Raw genomic sequence first — 15,922 nt, 5'->3', positions numbered from 1 at the left:
AAACTTCATCTACTTGATCACTAAAGATCTCTCGAGTTGATAGAGACAACTCTCCCATTATCTTGTTTTGGCCAATGAGGCCATCTTCTTCATTGCTTGACTTTGGTGAGCTTTGCAAGCTCTCTTTGTTACAATTCACTTGCTCTTTGAATGGATCATCTTCAATTTTCTTCTTCCATTGGAGTTCCGACTTCTTCCTATCATCCTTCCGGCTATAATGATCAATCATGAAACATGGTTCATGTAAACGGGGAGCTCTCATGGTCTTGTCAAGATTGAAAGTTATACTCTCATCTCCCACTTCTAGAGTAAGCTCTCCATGTTTCACATCAATCACCGCACCCGCGGTGTGTAAGAAAGGTCTTCCTAGAATGATTGGAATGTTGGAATCTTCTTCCATATCAACAATGACAAAGTCCACCGGGATGAAAAATTTCCCAATTCGTACGGGAACATCTTCCCATATCCCTAATGGTATCTTCGTTGATCTATCGGCCATTTGGAGTGTGATATTGGTGAATTTAAGCTCTCCCATCCCCAACCTTTTACTCACCGAGTACGGCATAACACTCACACTAGCCCCTAGATCACATAAGGCTTTGTTGATCGTGGTGTCGCCAATGGTACACGGTATTGAGAAGCTTCCTGGATCCTTGAGTTTTGGAGGTGAACTCCCTTGAAGTATTGCACTACTCACCTTAGTGAAGGCGATAGTCTCAAGCTTCCGGATCGACTTATTCTTTGTGAGGATGTCTTTCATGTATTTCGCATAGGCCGGCACGTGATTGATTAATTCCGTGAAAGGAATTGAGACTTCCAAATTCTTCACAATTTCCATAAACTTTCCAAGTTGGTCATCAAATTTGGGCTTGGCTTGACGACTTGGAAAAGGAAGGCTAATCACAATGGGCTCCTTCTCCTTGACCCTGTCTTCATTTTCTTTGAAATTTCTTCCTTTGATGATTCTCCATCTTTGGAGTTTTGCACAATTTCTTCCTTATCACTAGCTTCCACAACTTCATCCTCAACTTGCTTCTTCGATGCTTCATACCTTGTACCACTTCTCAAGTGAATGGCACTAACCGTTTCATGTCTTGGGGGATTACTTTGAGGTGGTAATTGCCCCTTTTGTCTTTGTGAGCTTGAAGATGCTAGTTGAGTCAATTGGGTTTCCAACATTTTGGTGTGAGCTAGGATGTTGTTGATGGTGGTTTCCTTTGCTTGACTATCTTTTTGCATTTGAGTGAAAAATTCTTGTTGATTCTTTTGCATTTGAAGGACCGCTTTTTGAACATCAAAACCTTGGTCATTTTGTTGATTGTATGGATTTTGATTTTGGTAACCTTGGTTTTGGTTGTAAAAGGGTCTTTGATTTTGGTTTCTCATGGGAGGTGGGGTGTGTGTTGTTTGAGGGTTTTGAACATTTTGGCTTTTGTATGAGAGATTTGGATGGAATTTGGTGTTTTCATTGTAATAGTTGGAATAAGGGGTAACACTCTTGTATGCTTGGAAAGCATGCACTTGTTCATTTGTTCCCCTACATTCACTTGAGTCATGTCCCAAAGTTCCACAATTCTCACATATCCCACTTGGGATTGATGAGGATGACGTCATGGCATTGACATGATGCTTTGGTGATTTCGAGGCTTCTTCAAGTCTAGCCATAGCTTTTTCAAACTTCAAATTGATGGTATCAATGTGAGCACTAAGTTGAGCACCCAATTGAGTAACAGAGTCCACTTCATGCTTTCCTCCTCTAGTAGCCTTGCGAGGTCTACTATATTGTGAGTTATGGACCGCCATTTCCTCAATTTTGTTCCAAGTTTGATTGTCATCAACTTTGGTGAACATTCCATTTGATCCCATGTTGAGAATGTTCCTTGAATCTTCATATAGACCGTTCCAAAATTGTTGTACCAAGAACCACTCGCTAAGTCCATGGTGAGGACATGAGCGACAAAGTCCTTTAAACCGCTCCCAAGCTTCATACAAATATTCTTCATCCCTTTGCTTAAAACCCGTAACTTGAGCTCTTAGCATATTAGTCTTTTCCGGTGGGTAGAATTTTTTGTAGAAAGCTAGAGCCAACTTTTTCCAAGAATCAATTCCGAGAGTGGCCTTATCAAGGCCCTTCAACCATTGTTTCGCGGTGCCAATTAGAGAAAAAGGAAATAAGACTCATCGAATTTGGTCTTGAGTTACACCGGTTTGAGAAATCGCATCACAATAGTCACAAAAGGTCTCCATATAAGAATGAGGGTCTTCACTAGGCATCCCCCCAAATTAGCTCCTTTCGACTAATTGGATAAATGCGGATTTGGCAATGAAATTTCCAGTTAGATGTTGTGGTGTGGGATTACCATTGGGTAGGTTCTCCTCGGTGGGTATGGAATGTGATGAAAACTTAGGCATTGTGGGTTGATTTTGTGTTTTATTTTGTGTTGGGTTCTCCTCACCTTCTCTTGAAAAAGGGTTGATGAACTCAATAGTTGGTTGAATATCTACAACCTCACTAATACCTCTCAAATTTCTCCTAGCAAGTCTTCTATTGGTTGTCAAAGTTCTTTTAATTTCACGATCAAAAGGTAACAAATCACCTTGTGACCTTCTAGACATGCAAAATATCAAACAACTCGAAAACAATTAGAACAAACCTTGAGGAGGTTTACTTCCTCAAGGCAAAGAAAGACACAATTAATAACAATATAAGAAAATCTAAATCAAGATAACACCGTCCCCGACAACGGCGCCATTTTTTGGTCGGACTATCGGAGCTATATTCTATTTTTCGGAACAATTGTCGTTGGAAGCACCTAGACAAAAACACAATTTATAACTTCACAAACAATTCTACAATTAGTAAAGAGGCAAGTAAAGGTCGGATCCCAAGGGACGGGAATTGAGATGAGATTTCTATTGAGACTAGTGGTGTCTTAGGAGTGTCACAATTTGGGTTGATGTAGAAGGTCACTAAACTAAATAGCAATGAAAGTAAATAAGCAAGATGAATTGAAAGGGTTGTAAACAATTGATAAAAAGCACTAAGGTGTCATGGGGTCATAGGGGATTCATGGGAATTGATCATACAAACATGTTCTCAAATTATAAGCAAGCAATTATTGTTGTGATGGATTGAGTTGGGTTATATCTTACAATCCTAGGAAAGTTTGGGTCCCGGAGCCGAATCGATTAGATTGTACAACACCTACAAGTCGACTTAGTCTTCCCTACTCAACAACATGCATGGTCTAATGGGACTCGAGTTGGTTTATGTTTTACAAGTCTCATTGAAAAGATAAGTGATGGTTGTAAATGCAAGGATTCATAGGCTTAGCATTTCATCAAACATAACATGTGCATGAGTTGAGAACAAAACAAGCAAGCAAATAAACCATGAAAGCATATTAATTTAAGCATGAATCATTCCCCATGTTGGTTTCCCCTAATTACCCATTAACCCTAGCTATGGAACTACTCACTCATTATCATGTTGAACATGCTAGCAAGGTTGTAAATCATACCAACAAAGTGAAACATGATGAACAAATGAAAGTAATTAACAATAATTAAAAAGGGATTAAGAGAATTATACTTACTAATGATTCCAATAATAAAGCAAAGAATAATAGAAGTACTTGATGCTGATTGAGAGGTTGTCAATCTCCCAATAATAACCCAAATAATCTTCAATTACCCAAAATAAAGGATGAACAAGAGAGAGATTAAGGAAATAAAACTTGTATTAAAACTTGATTAATTGTTGATTACAAAACTAAAGAGAGATTTGATTGATATTAACTACTCTAAGAATTGATAAGAAGAACATGCTCTTCTAATTAGATTAATGGGGTATTTATAGTGGAAATTAGGTGGATGCATTAGGGTTAACTAAGGGCTTAAATGACGATTAAGTCCCTACTTAGGGAAACGCCGGTATTTTCTGAAGGAAGGGCATCTTTCTTGAAGCTTGAAGAAACGGATTTGCGCTGTCTTGGAATCCGTGCGTCTTAGGCACGGGACGGCCGGATTCAGGAGTCTCTGCCCGGGCGTCTTTGAGAGAAGACACGTGTCTTCTAGGTGCTGCTGCCCGGGCGTCTTTGATGAAAGACGCACGGATTATGGTCCTGGGGACGGGCGTCTTCAGGGGAAGACGGACGGATTATCATGCAGCGTACTTTCTTCTTCTTTTCTTCCCTTTTCTTCATAAAATCCTTGGGGATTTCCTTTGGGATGCAAGGATATTTCCTCATCATTGCCCAACTACTATAATATGTACAAAGGCCTTCTAATCTTGTCTCTCCTTGATGCTTGGTCATTGGATTCAATCAATTTAGTCTCATTTTGCCATGAAAATGCAAGGTTTGCACTCCTTTCCTACCAAGGACACAAAACCTCAAAGAATATGCAAAACAAAGAACTAAAGACAATAAATGTCCCAAATATGCACTAAAAAGCATGGGAACAAGGCTAATTCGGGGACTAAATGTGCGCTAATTATGGTCACATCACATGTCTATCAAAGGCATCAAACCCGAGATGTTCCTAAGGATCTTTCCTTCATCTCTTGACACCATCCCAAAGCAATGGTTGTACTCTCTAGAACACAAGAAGATCACTACTTGGAAAGATGCCGCGATCGAATTTGCTAAGCAATATGCGGATAATGCTGAGATCCAAGTTAACATGCGCACTTTAGAGGTTCTTAACCAAAATGACAAAGAAGGTTTCACCGACTTCCTAAGTAGGTGGAGGAAGACTAGTACCCAACTAGTTGAACGCCCAGATGAAGCTACCCTTGTGGAGATGTTCGTAGACAACCTAAAGCCCATTTATGCAAATCATTTGAGGTACCAAAACATCAAAACTTTTAAAGACTTAACCGTACTAGGAACAATGATCGAAGATGACATCCGTAAAGGGATCTTGTCCAAAACGGTAGGTCGAGGATATCAAGGCTCAACAAGTCGTTCTTACGGCTCCACTAGCAAGACCGATGAAGTTAACCTCCTCGAGCAGTCCAAGAAGAGTACCCAACCAAGGAAATTTACAAATCTTGGGGACACCTACTCCAATGCTCTAAAAAGGTTAATGAAACAAAGCAAACTCCAATCCATAGGCCCTACACCCGAACCACAAAAGAAATCCAAGTTCTGGGACGAGAACTCATACTGCGAATATCATAGGAGTAAGGGGCATAACACAGAAAAATGCTACAAATTGAAGAATGTGCTTCAAGACATGATTGAGGATGGTCGACTACCAATACCGCCGGGAGGTAAGCCCAACAACACTCAGAATCCTCTTGGAATTCTAGTGATCACAAGTGAAGAATCTACCCTAGATTGTTCACACCTCATTTCTCCAGTCGAAGATCAGATCCACGCGATCGAGAATGAAGGGTTCTACTCTACCATTTCCCCTACAATGGCCGACTTCATCGCATGGGCAAGGAGTGTGGATAGGCAAGTTTCGGAATTAGAAAATGTGGTGACAACTTTACATGACCCCAATGCAACACCTAAAGAACATGCGCCACTAATCTTTTCCCAAAACGCTACTATGCAAGAAATAGTCGCTGTGGTTGATAAACTAGTCGACCAAATCACACAATTAGAGGACGAGATCATGAGAATGAGGGAACTAGCTACAGTCAATGGAGTATGGGCCGATGACGATGAGGACGAGTATCCCATTGAACAGTCCCTAATCAAGGAAATAGTCCAAAATGGTGAAGACCAAGATGTGGACCATCTGACTCATTCGGGACGTCCATATCAAAGTACTACTCAAAATGGTCCAACCAACGTTATCACACCAAATGATAACGAAGATGACTCTACTGATCATTTGCTCAAGCAATTACAGAAGATAAAGGCTGATCTTTCGGTCTGGCAATTAGTAGCAAGCTCATTCCCACATCGCCAAGCTTTACTGCAAGCTTTGGCCAAGTTAAATGTAGCACATGACTCCACACCCGACGATGTAGTCAACTTGGTCTTCCAAGAATCACCGAAGCTAAGTAATCCTATTACTTTCTCAGATGAATATTTGCCACCCTTTGGCGCTAGTCACAACTTGGCTCTTTACATCAATGTCATTTGCTTAAAGAAGAATGTGCCAATGACCTTAGTAGATGATGGCTCTGCGGTCAACGTCATACCCTTGAAAACGGCATACAAACTAGGCATGAAAGAGTCGGATTGGACCCCTACCAATCAAGGTGTTCGCGCATATGATGGTACACGACGAAAGGTAGTAGGACTCGTTAACCTAACCATAGCCACAGGGTCAATTGAGCGAAAGGTTAACTTCCAAATAGTGGACATTGAAGCTTCCTTGAACATACTTCTGGGAAGATCTTGGATTCACGCTTCCAAAGCGGTAACCTCCACCCTTCACCAAAAGATCAAAATCCCACTAAATGGATAAGTGGTGACGATCACTTCGTCGCCCATTAAGGCAATAATCGAAAAGAAGTCAAATAATCAAGTCCTTGCGGATCCAGTATACGAACTTGGGGGCTTTCAAAGCATAAGTGTCATAGAAAGTGAGTTGGCACCTCTATACTACAATCCCTACTCCAACTTGGTGGTCAACCACATACTCAAATCTCAGAGATACTTCACGGGAATGCCGTTGAACCCTACCCGAAGAAACACCTTCGCACCCTACAAGGAAGACAACTAAAAAAGAATACCACTTGGACTAGGATACAAACCCACTAAAGAGGAAGTTCTCGAGATGCTTGCTCAAGTTCAAAGCCGTAAGCACGTAGGAGTCCAAATGCGACCATATCTCCCTACCCTAAATGGATACTTCGTTAGGGAAGGAAGTCAAGAACTCTTTCACGGATTTCCCGAACCTTGGCATTATCTCGAAAGGAAGCTAGCCGGAATCAAGATCTTTCACGATTGCTACTTAATTCCTCAAGAAACGGTTCCTACCGTCAAAGTTCCTCAAGCACCTTGCTTAGACGAACAAGCTGTTAGTCTACTATTTGGAGAAGATCGATTTGTTAGAGCCGCGCAGGATGAGATCATTACCATGATACTTCAAGACGATCACTTCAACCCTACCGCGTTAATCACAGAAACAAACGCGAACCAGCAGAAAGGATGGAGAAAATCAATCAAGTGGATCAACAATCAAAGAAGACTCTTCAAGCTCACCACTGGAAAAGGAGAGATGTTCAAAGGAGAACCAGAAGACGATGAATTCGAGTCAGAGTCAGAGTCGGAGTCTAGAGAAGTCACTAGGAAGTCTCCTCCTGTCGTCATCCCCACTCCGTTTGTTTCTCCTAGCTTAGCCTCAAGTAGTAACAGTAGTTCGGGAAATGTCCCAACAACTGTCCCTTTACCGCCGCTGACCACTAATCAGATGGCTTCTTTGTTTCAACTTTTCTCAAACTTTAATATGAATAAATCAGGTCCTGCTTACTCTTTGTGTTATCTTGAATGCAATTCTGTTTACGATGATACTGAGGATGACCCAGATCCGAACTCAATTGAGATACCTCCCTACATAGCCGAGGAAATACTACAAGAGGGGGAAGGGGGACCAGTAATAGAGAACACCGAACCCATCAATGTAGGAACCGAACTAGAACCCCAAGAACTTAGGATAGGGACTACCTTGAGCTCCGCCGAAAGGGTCAGTTTCATAGACCTCCTAAACGAGTTCAAAGACGTTTTCGCTTGGTCCTACAAAGGCATGCCAGGGATCGACATGGATATCGCCGAACATAGAATCCCAATTATGCCAGGTTTCAAGCCCTTAAAACAAAAGCTTCGTCGAATGAGGACAGAATGGGCTCTCAAGATTAAGAAAGAAGTCGATAAGCAATTCAAAGACGGGTTCATCAAAGTTTCTGAGTACTCTGACTGGGTAGCCAACATAGTACCCGTACCCAAAAAGGATGGGAGAATCCGTGTTTGTGTTGATTTTAGAGACTTAAACAAAGCAAGTCCTAAAGATGACTTTCCTCTACCACATATCGACACATTGGAGGATAATACCGCAGATCACGCGTTACTATCCTTCATGGATGGGTACGCGAGTTACAACCAAATCAAGATGGCCATAGAAGACATGCATAAGACCGCCTTTGTCACTCAATGGGGAACCTATAGCTATACGGTCATGCCATTTGGATTAATAAACGCCAGAGCTACATACCAACGCACCACAACTATACTCCTACATGACATGATGCATAAAGAAGTTGAGGTATACGTAAACGATATGATTGTCAAGTCCAAGGATAGAGAGGGGCATATTGCGAACCTTAACAAATTCTTCTCAAGGCTACAAAAGTACAACATGAGGCTCAATCCTCAGAAATGCGCATTCGGAGTAACATCTGGCAAACTCCTGGGATACATCATTAGCCAACGAGGTATAGAAATAGACCCTTCCAAGATCAAAGATTTGATCGAAATGCCACAACCTCAAACGGAAAAAGAAGTTAGAGGATTCCTGGGAAAAGTGCAATATATAAGTCGATTCATATCGAAACTCACCATGATCTGTGAACCTATCTTCAAAAGGCTCAAGAAAACAGACCACACAATGTGGGATGATGACTGTCAGAAGGCATTCGACCGAATCAAGGAGATATTAGCTAAACCACCAGTGCTCATGCCACCTTAACGAGATCAACCTCTTGGTTTATATCTCACAGTAACCGAAACAGCCATGGGCGCCATGCTAGCTCAAACCGTAGGAAAGGAAGAAAGGTCTATCTACTACCTTAGTAAGAAGTTCTTAGAGTACGAGTGCAAATACTCACAACTCGAAAAGACATGCCTCGCTCTTGTGTGGGCAATGAAGAAGCTACGTCATTACATGCTTAGCTACTCCGTCAAAATATACTCCAAAATGGATCCTGTCAAATACCTCTTCGAGAAACCCGTCCTCAACGGATGATTAGCAAGATGGACTTTGATGCTCTCAGAGTTCGATCTCAAATACGTACCTCTGAAAGTTATAAAAGGGCGCGCCGTTGCCGAATTCTTGCAAAAAATCCCATCAATAATGATGCACAAACAATAGATACTTGGTCATTTCCAGACAAGGATATACTCCAAACCGATCTAGACTCCTGGGACCTTTACTTTGACGGAGCATCAAACTTAAGAGGGTTTGGAATAGGAGTGTTGCTCATTTCTCCTGAAGGCGAGCATACACCGATCTCTGTCAAACTCGACTTCGAGGTGACAAATAACGCTGCAGAATACGAAGCTTGTCTCATTAGACTACAAGCGGCAGTGAGCTTAGGCATTAAAAACCTCCGAGTGCATGGGGATTTGTCCCTGATCATCAATCAAGTTACGGGATCTTGGAAAATCCGAAGCGAAAGCCTAGCGCCTTATCAAGCCAGAATAGACCATGGTGCCCAATTCTTTGATCACGTGACCTATCTACACCTACCTAGGGAAGAAAATCAATTTGCGGATGCTCTTGCAAAACTTGCATCTTTGATTAATATGCCAGATGACATGGTGGAAATGCCTTTATGCATCGAACGATGATCAGAGCCAGCTTATGTCCACCAAATCACCGATGAAGAGGAAATCACAGAGGAACCTTGGTTCCAAGCAATCCTAAATTTCAAGCTCAACGGTACCTATCCACCGGATATGGACAAAAGGGGACAACGTGTTATACGCCTATTAGCTTCCCAATATGTTCTCATGCAAGGAGAGCTATACAAAAGAACACCTCTTGGTGTAATCCTACGTTGCCTTGATCATTCACAGGCGCGGAAAGTGATGGAAGAAGTCTATGATGGAGAATGCGGTCTTCACATGAGTGGGCCCATGATGGCAAAGAAAATCACACGTCTGGGGTACTATTGGATCACAATGGAATCCGATTGCATCAAATACGTAAGACATTGCCACAACTGCCAAATCTTCGGGAATGTATAGCATGTCCCTCCTTCATTACTCTATACGATGACATCTCCTTGGCCGTTTTCTGCCTGGGGAATTGATATAATCGGGAAGATAACTCCAGCCGGAACAGGAGGTCACTGTTTCATCCTCGTGGCAATTGACTATTTCACCAAATGGGTAGAAGCGGCTTCCTACACTAGTCTCACGGCTAAAAATGTAGCAAAGTTCATACAAAACAACATCATCTGTCAATAGGGTTTCCCACATGAGATCATTAGTGATAATGGATCACATTTCCAAACCGAGACTGAGCAATTGCTAGCCAGGTACAAAATTAGGCATCACCCCTCTTCGCCCTATAGACCACAGACAAATGGGGCGGTAGAGGCGGCAAACAAGAACGTTGTCACAATTCTCAAGAAAATGATTGACAACTATCGAGATTGGCCAAGCAAAATACCCTTTGCTTTGTGGGGATATCGTACATCTGTCCGGACGCCCACTAGGGCCACCCCTTTCTATTTGACCTATGGCATCAAAGCTGTACAGCCAGTCGAGTTAGAAATACCATCCTTGCGTATCTTACTCGAAAGTCAAATCCCGGAAGCCGATTGGGAGAGGGATAGATATGAAGAACTAATCCTCCTGGATGAACGTAGGCTACGCGCATTACATAATGTCCAAACATATCAAGCACGTATCAAACGAGCCTTCAACAAAAGGGTCAAGCCAAGGAACATCAAGGAAGGAGACTTAGTACTCAAGTCGGTTAGAGCTCTTTTACCTGTCGATCCATGGGGAAAATTCAAACCTAATTGGGCCGGGCCATTTCTAGTCAAGTCCATACTTCCAGGGGGTGCGGTTAGAATCACAGACCTAGATGGGAATGAATTTGCCAACCCGACAAACCTTGACCAACTAAAGCGGTATTATGCCTAGAATAGGAACAAAAACGCGCCTCGCATAACCTCACGTGTCGCTCTTGTGGCACTAAATAAACGGCTCCTAGCCAAGCTGAAATAAGCTAATGTCACCATGCTCTTGCATTTTGACAATCTGTCATCCTCATATCATCAAATAAACTAAATTGCACCTTAAGAGTAAGTAAAAAGCTCATGCTTATCTTCTAAGTTCATTACAAGCTCTTGCTTAGAACGATTATTCTTTTACATTCACTCGAACTATGCGCAAGGGTTTGATTTCATTTTTTTAATGAATACGTAGGCAATCCTTCGCAGGATATAACCCATTAACTTCAAAATGTAAATAGAAGGACATTTGCAGTTGCATTTGGAATTCAACAAGAATAATAAATAGAAAAATCACAACGGTTTCATAACCAATTAACCTCCTTTATTTCATTCAATAATAATAATACGTTACATAATAATAATAATGCTAAATAAAATAAAATAGGCTAGGATTCTAAAAACCCCATCTTCTTATTACAATAATAATAATAAATAATAATAAAGACTTGGGCTATTTCTCCATTTTCCCTTGTCCCGACCTCGAGCCGGACGCTCTTGTGCCACTTCAGACCTAATCACCAACGGTCTTTCTCGAGGCCTAGCCTTCCCATTCTTGTCAATCACTTTGTCCACGACAGGAGAGGTCATCGGTTTCTTCGAAGGATGAACAACTCGAAACCCGGCTTCCTCCTCTCCCTCAGTCAGATGCTTCTCTTTCTCCTTTTCCACCTTGCGCACCTTGTATTCAACGGGCTCGCGCTTTCTCAATCTCTCACGCTCCTCCGGAGTAGTTGCTTTCCTCCACCGCAGATAGGAGTCCGACACCCATAAGGCACTAACAGAAGAGTTCAAGAACCATACGTTTCTTTGAGCCCATTTAATGGCCCACTCCCTTCGACTCTCAGTAGTAAGCGCCACGGCAGTCTGGGACGGGTCAAGCTTCGGATTGTCCGCTTCACCCAACTGTCTCATCACCTCTCCGGAAGATGCATACCATGAATTCAAGCCGGAATGCGCACGGATCGGGTAGGATCCAAGGAAGATACTCCGGGATGATTTGAGATGCCACCATGGTACAACCCATCTAATCAAGGGGCCATCATCACTCTTCAATTTGTTTTCCCAGTAATTGCACACTCGAGTGAAGTCCACCATGTAAAGCCTGGTCCTCATTGCAATTGAGCGAGCATGATAAGAAGGAACATGAACTGGGGGCTCGATCAATCGAAGGCGCTCCATAAGCCAGACTTTCCAAAAGCGGGTATTAAAAAAAAAGAGAAAAAAAAAACGAAAAAAAAAAGAAAAGAAAACAAAAACGAAAAAGAAAAAAAAAAAAGTGCGTTCTTTTACCTGCAAAATAACGGGACTTCCCAAATAAGGTAGGTCACGATTAGCTTTCCTGTTATCCAAACCCAATAGGATCTCTCCTAAACATAAACAGGCTGGGCTCCTGCGTAGTTCCATTTGCTCAACTAGGCCCAGGAGACGGGGATCACCTCTCAAATCCTCATCAACATGCCCTTGAAGGACATATACATGTAACAAGCAAAATCCGAATGCCCTTCGCCTAGCAACATAAGAGATGGTGGGGTCGGCCTTGTTAATGAATCGGTCAATAAAGTCCAACATTCGCACTCCTTTCGAGGTCACTAGACGGTCCACCTCAATTCTTGTCAACCCAAGCAAGTCTCTAAATTTGTTCTTATACCCTTGTGAAGTAGAAGGAATAGCAGGCAAGTGTTCTGGGTCCCACCCACCGATCGCAGCAATTTCTTCAGGAAATGGGCAAATGTCACCTCCGGGGAAAGCAAAAACGTGATAATTCGGGTCCCAATAATCAAGACACGCATCTAGGAATGGTTTGACTACCTTGATAAGCTTCAAACTCAACAACGATCCAAGATTATAGACACCCATGTCGTGTTTCTCCACGTTGGAAAACTCGTTGGTCCACCCTTTTAGATGAATCCCTTTTAGATAAAACCTCTATCGACGTCTTTATTTATACTAACATCTGTTTCCTAAAATCCGCAAGGACGGATACACCGGGAAACAGGCGCAGCACCTGCTGCGCCTCTTCAAAGGGACGCAGCTCCTGCTGCGCCTCTTCCTCAGCAATGTCTCTGTGATTTTCCGCGTTGGATCTTTCCCAAATTCCTTAGCGAATAATTTCTTATTCGTATGGGTTATTATTTTGGTAAATATGTCAAAATTACCATAATCCATGTTTTCTAATTCCGCGGGCACACATTTCGAGGCAATATCAGCATTTTCGTCATTTTAGCACACTTATATATTTCTTTCTATTTTTCTTTTTCGGGGAATCATTTCTCCAATTTAATGCAATTTATTTCAAACTTATATATTTCTTTTATTTATTTCTTTTTTGGGGAATCACTCCACCCCCGTCCTACATTACATTTCTAACTTATAGATTTCTATTTTTTTTCATTTTTTTGGGGGTAACCCTCCCTACCGTCCGGTCATTTCCGGCAATTTTTTTTGCATTTTTGCATTTTCGAGTCATTATTTTGCGCTAATTTAGGCCATATGCATGCATACATGTTCTATGTGATTTCTATGTAAATTTCGGCAGCATGACGGCGTAAACTGTCATCTACCAAACCTGTTCAAAGCTAACCTGAAGGAACAAACAACGCAACCCAGCAGCAAAGGCACTCAGGCCATTGTATATACAACCAAACGAGGGATATGTACAACAAACTGGGGGCTCGAGCCCCAAGCAAAATCCAAAATGTCCAAAATATAGGTCTTAAAATGTACAAATGTGCAAGATACAGGCAATTAAAAACAAACAAAGACAACAAAAACTACTGCCGGTCGCCGCCTAACTCCGCAACTCTCGCCTCGAGAGCAGCAACCTCGGTGTCGCGAACCTCGAGCTCCCTCAGCAAACGAGCTGTCTCCTCCCGAGACTGGTCCAGCTCTCGCTCCAGCTCACGCTCCAGCTCACGCTCCCTTTGCAAACAACACAATTGTCTCATGTCAATCACTTCAAGCAATCATAAGAAAAATTAGAAAATTCAAAAAATGAAGTAGATGAAAGGTTCATACCTGACAACCTCGACCGCCGACAAGTGCCTCGACGGCAGTAGCTCGCAGCCGATTGGCTACCCTCCATAACGCCACAAACCGAGACGGCGCGACCTGCATTTCAAAAGAAAAATGTTTAGCAATCAAGCAAACTTGAGCAAATGTGTTCTTGCACAAAAATCATACAAATTAGAGGCTCACCCTTCGAATCAGATGCTGCCACTCATCCAAGCCAGCATCTGTCACAGCCATGTCAAAGCCACGCAGCTCGGAGATCGTCGTCCTCCCAGTCGCGTTAGTGTACTCGAGAGCCTCAGGGTACTCTGGGGGCTCGATGCCCGCCGCCTCAACCTCCTGCAAAGACAAAGGATTGCCATTAATCTATGATCATTCATCATGCTTTCGAAATGGTCATAAGGAGAGTAAATGCTCACCACAACCGGCCAGTACGCCAACCTCCCGTAGAGGAACACCGAGTAGTCCTCACCAGGAAGCAGAAGGGCGTCACCATCAATGCCAGCCAAGTCAGCCTCCCTCTCAGCCTCAGAAGGCTCCCTGAACATCGTCCTAGAAGGATTGATGGGAACCGTCAAGACATCCCGAGAGCACTGACGAGCCAAGCGCTCGCCCAAGTACCACACAGGACCCATCGACGTCCTCAGTAGCAACCGGCTCGAGATCCTAGGTCGAAGGACTTCAGCCACGAAAGGAGGAGCGCCAGCATACCCCGCCCAAGGCCTGGGCACCCACTGGGAAAAGACAAGCAAGAAATCACTCTAATGATCGGTAAAAAGTAATAAAGAAGTAAAATGAATATAAGTGAGATGCTCACGCTGTCCAGATGATGAGCGTTCACGTCCCGCCGGTAGACACCGTGAGAGGAACGCTTGCTCCTCATGCGACACATCACCCAATCCCTCACAACGGGATAGGCCTTCTCCAGCGGCTCCGTCCTCTTGGGCGAGAGGCTCGGAAAGTAGGAGTACACCCACGCCTATGAAGCAAGATAGTCAATAACAATCTTTCGTAATTCAACAAGAAAAAGAAGTGATTATTAGTCTGAATGAAGGTTCATACCTCCAACAGTAGTCCAGGGCCGACAGCACCAGGAGAAGTCCCCTTCTCCATCAACTCCGGATGAAACATGGCCCTCATGAAGCGGATGAGGACCGCAAAACCAGTAGTGACCCAGTCCCAACGCCCTAGGGAGCTCAGGTCAGAAAGAAAGGGAAGAAGCTTCGTCGACAGCCTCTCTCCCTTGTCTCCGAGGTAGATCGAAGACAGAAACCACCAAAGTCACAAGCAGGCCCTCTGCTCAGCTGTACAGGGAGGAGGAGCCGTCTCTCTCCCGTCAATCACCACCCGCGTCGGGGTCTTCCCCGCAAAGTAGTCTCAGACATAAGAACTAGGCAACAAACCAGGCACTGTAATAGCCTTCGGCGCCAAGTTCCAGCCGATCAACCTCCTAGCCTCGGCGAGTCCACCCTCATGGCAGTCTCCGGCCACTCCACCTCCTCGGTCCCACACGGCAGACCAGAGATCATGCCGTAGTCCTCCAGCGTGACTCCCACCTCACCAAAAGGCATGTGAAAAGTGGAAGTCGTATCCCAGAATCGGTCCAAGAAAGCGCGGACCAGGCTAAGGTTAGCCCGCAGCTTCCTCTTCACGATATCCCTCCAAGCCTGCACCAAGGCGCCAAATGCTCCCAGCTCGATCATGGCTCGCTCCTCCGCCGACAGCCTCTCGTAGCACTCCATCGCCGTCGTGTAGCCCGAGAACGATCTGATGTTCCCGGCCTCCTATTGTGATTTGAAACAAAAGCTATCTTTAGTTTGAATGAAATTGGAAAAGAGATGAGCAAATGAAATGAAAGAATGTGAGTGATGGGTAATGAATTCAAGATTACCAAGCTCTTCACCGTCCTATAGGACATGTGACCCTTCGCAGCCCAAAGCAAGTGCCTGCTGTCCCAGGTCTCAGCCCACGCGGGTGCTCCCCTCA

The 15,922-nt window shown here is 43.5% G+C and overlaps 1 non-coding gene across 1 annotated transcript; it reads left to right on the top strand.

The window, feature by feature from the left end:
- Window positions 1–1,933: 1,933 nt before the first annotated feature.
- LOC141624595 (small nucleolar RNA R71) lies at window positions 1,934–2,040 on the top strand. The gene has a single exon (XR_012534400.1). It is a non-coding gene; the product is annotated as a small nucleolar RNA R71 (small nucleolar RNA).
- Window positions 2,041–15,922: the final 13,882 nt, after the last annotated feature.

Source organism: Silene latifolia, chromosome X, assembly GCF_048544455.1.
Source record: "Silene latifolia isolate original U9 population chromosome X, ASM4854445v1, whole genome shotgun sequence".
NCBI classification, from domain to species: domain Eukaryota; kingdom Viridiplantae; phylum Streptophyta; class Magnoliopsida; order Caryophyllales; family Caryophyllaceae; genus Silene; species Silene latifolia.
This window is presented reverse-complemented; position numbering and strand designations above follow the sequence as displayed.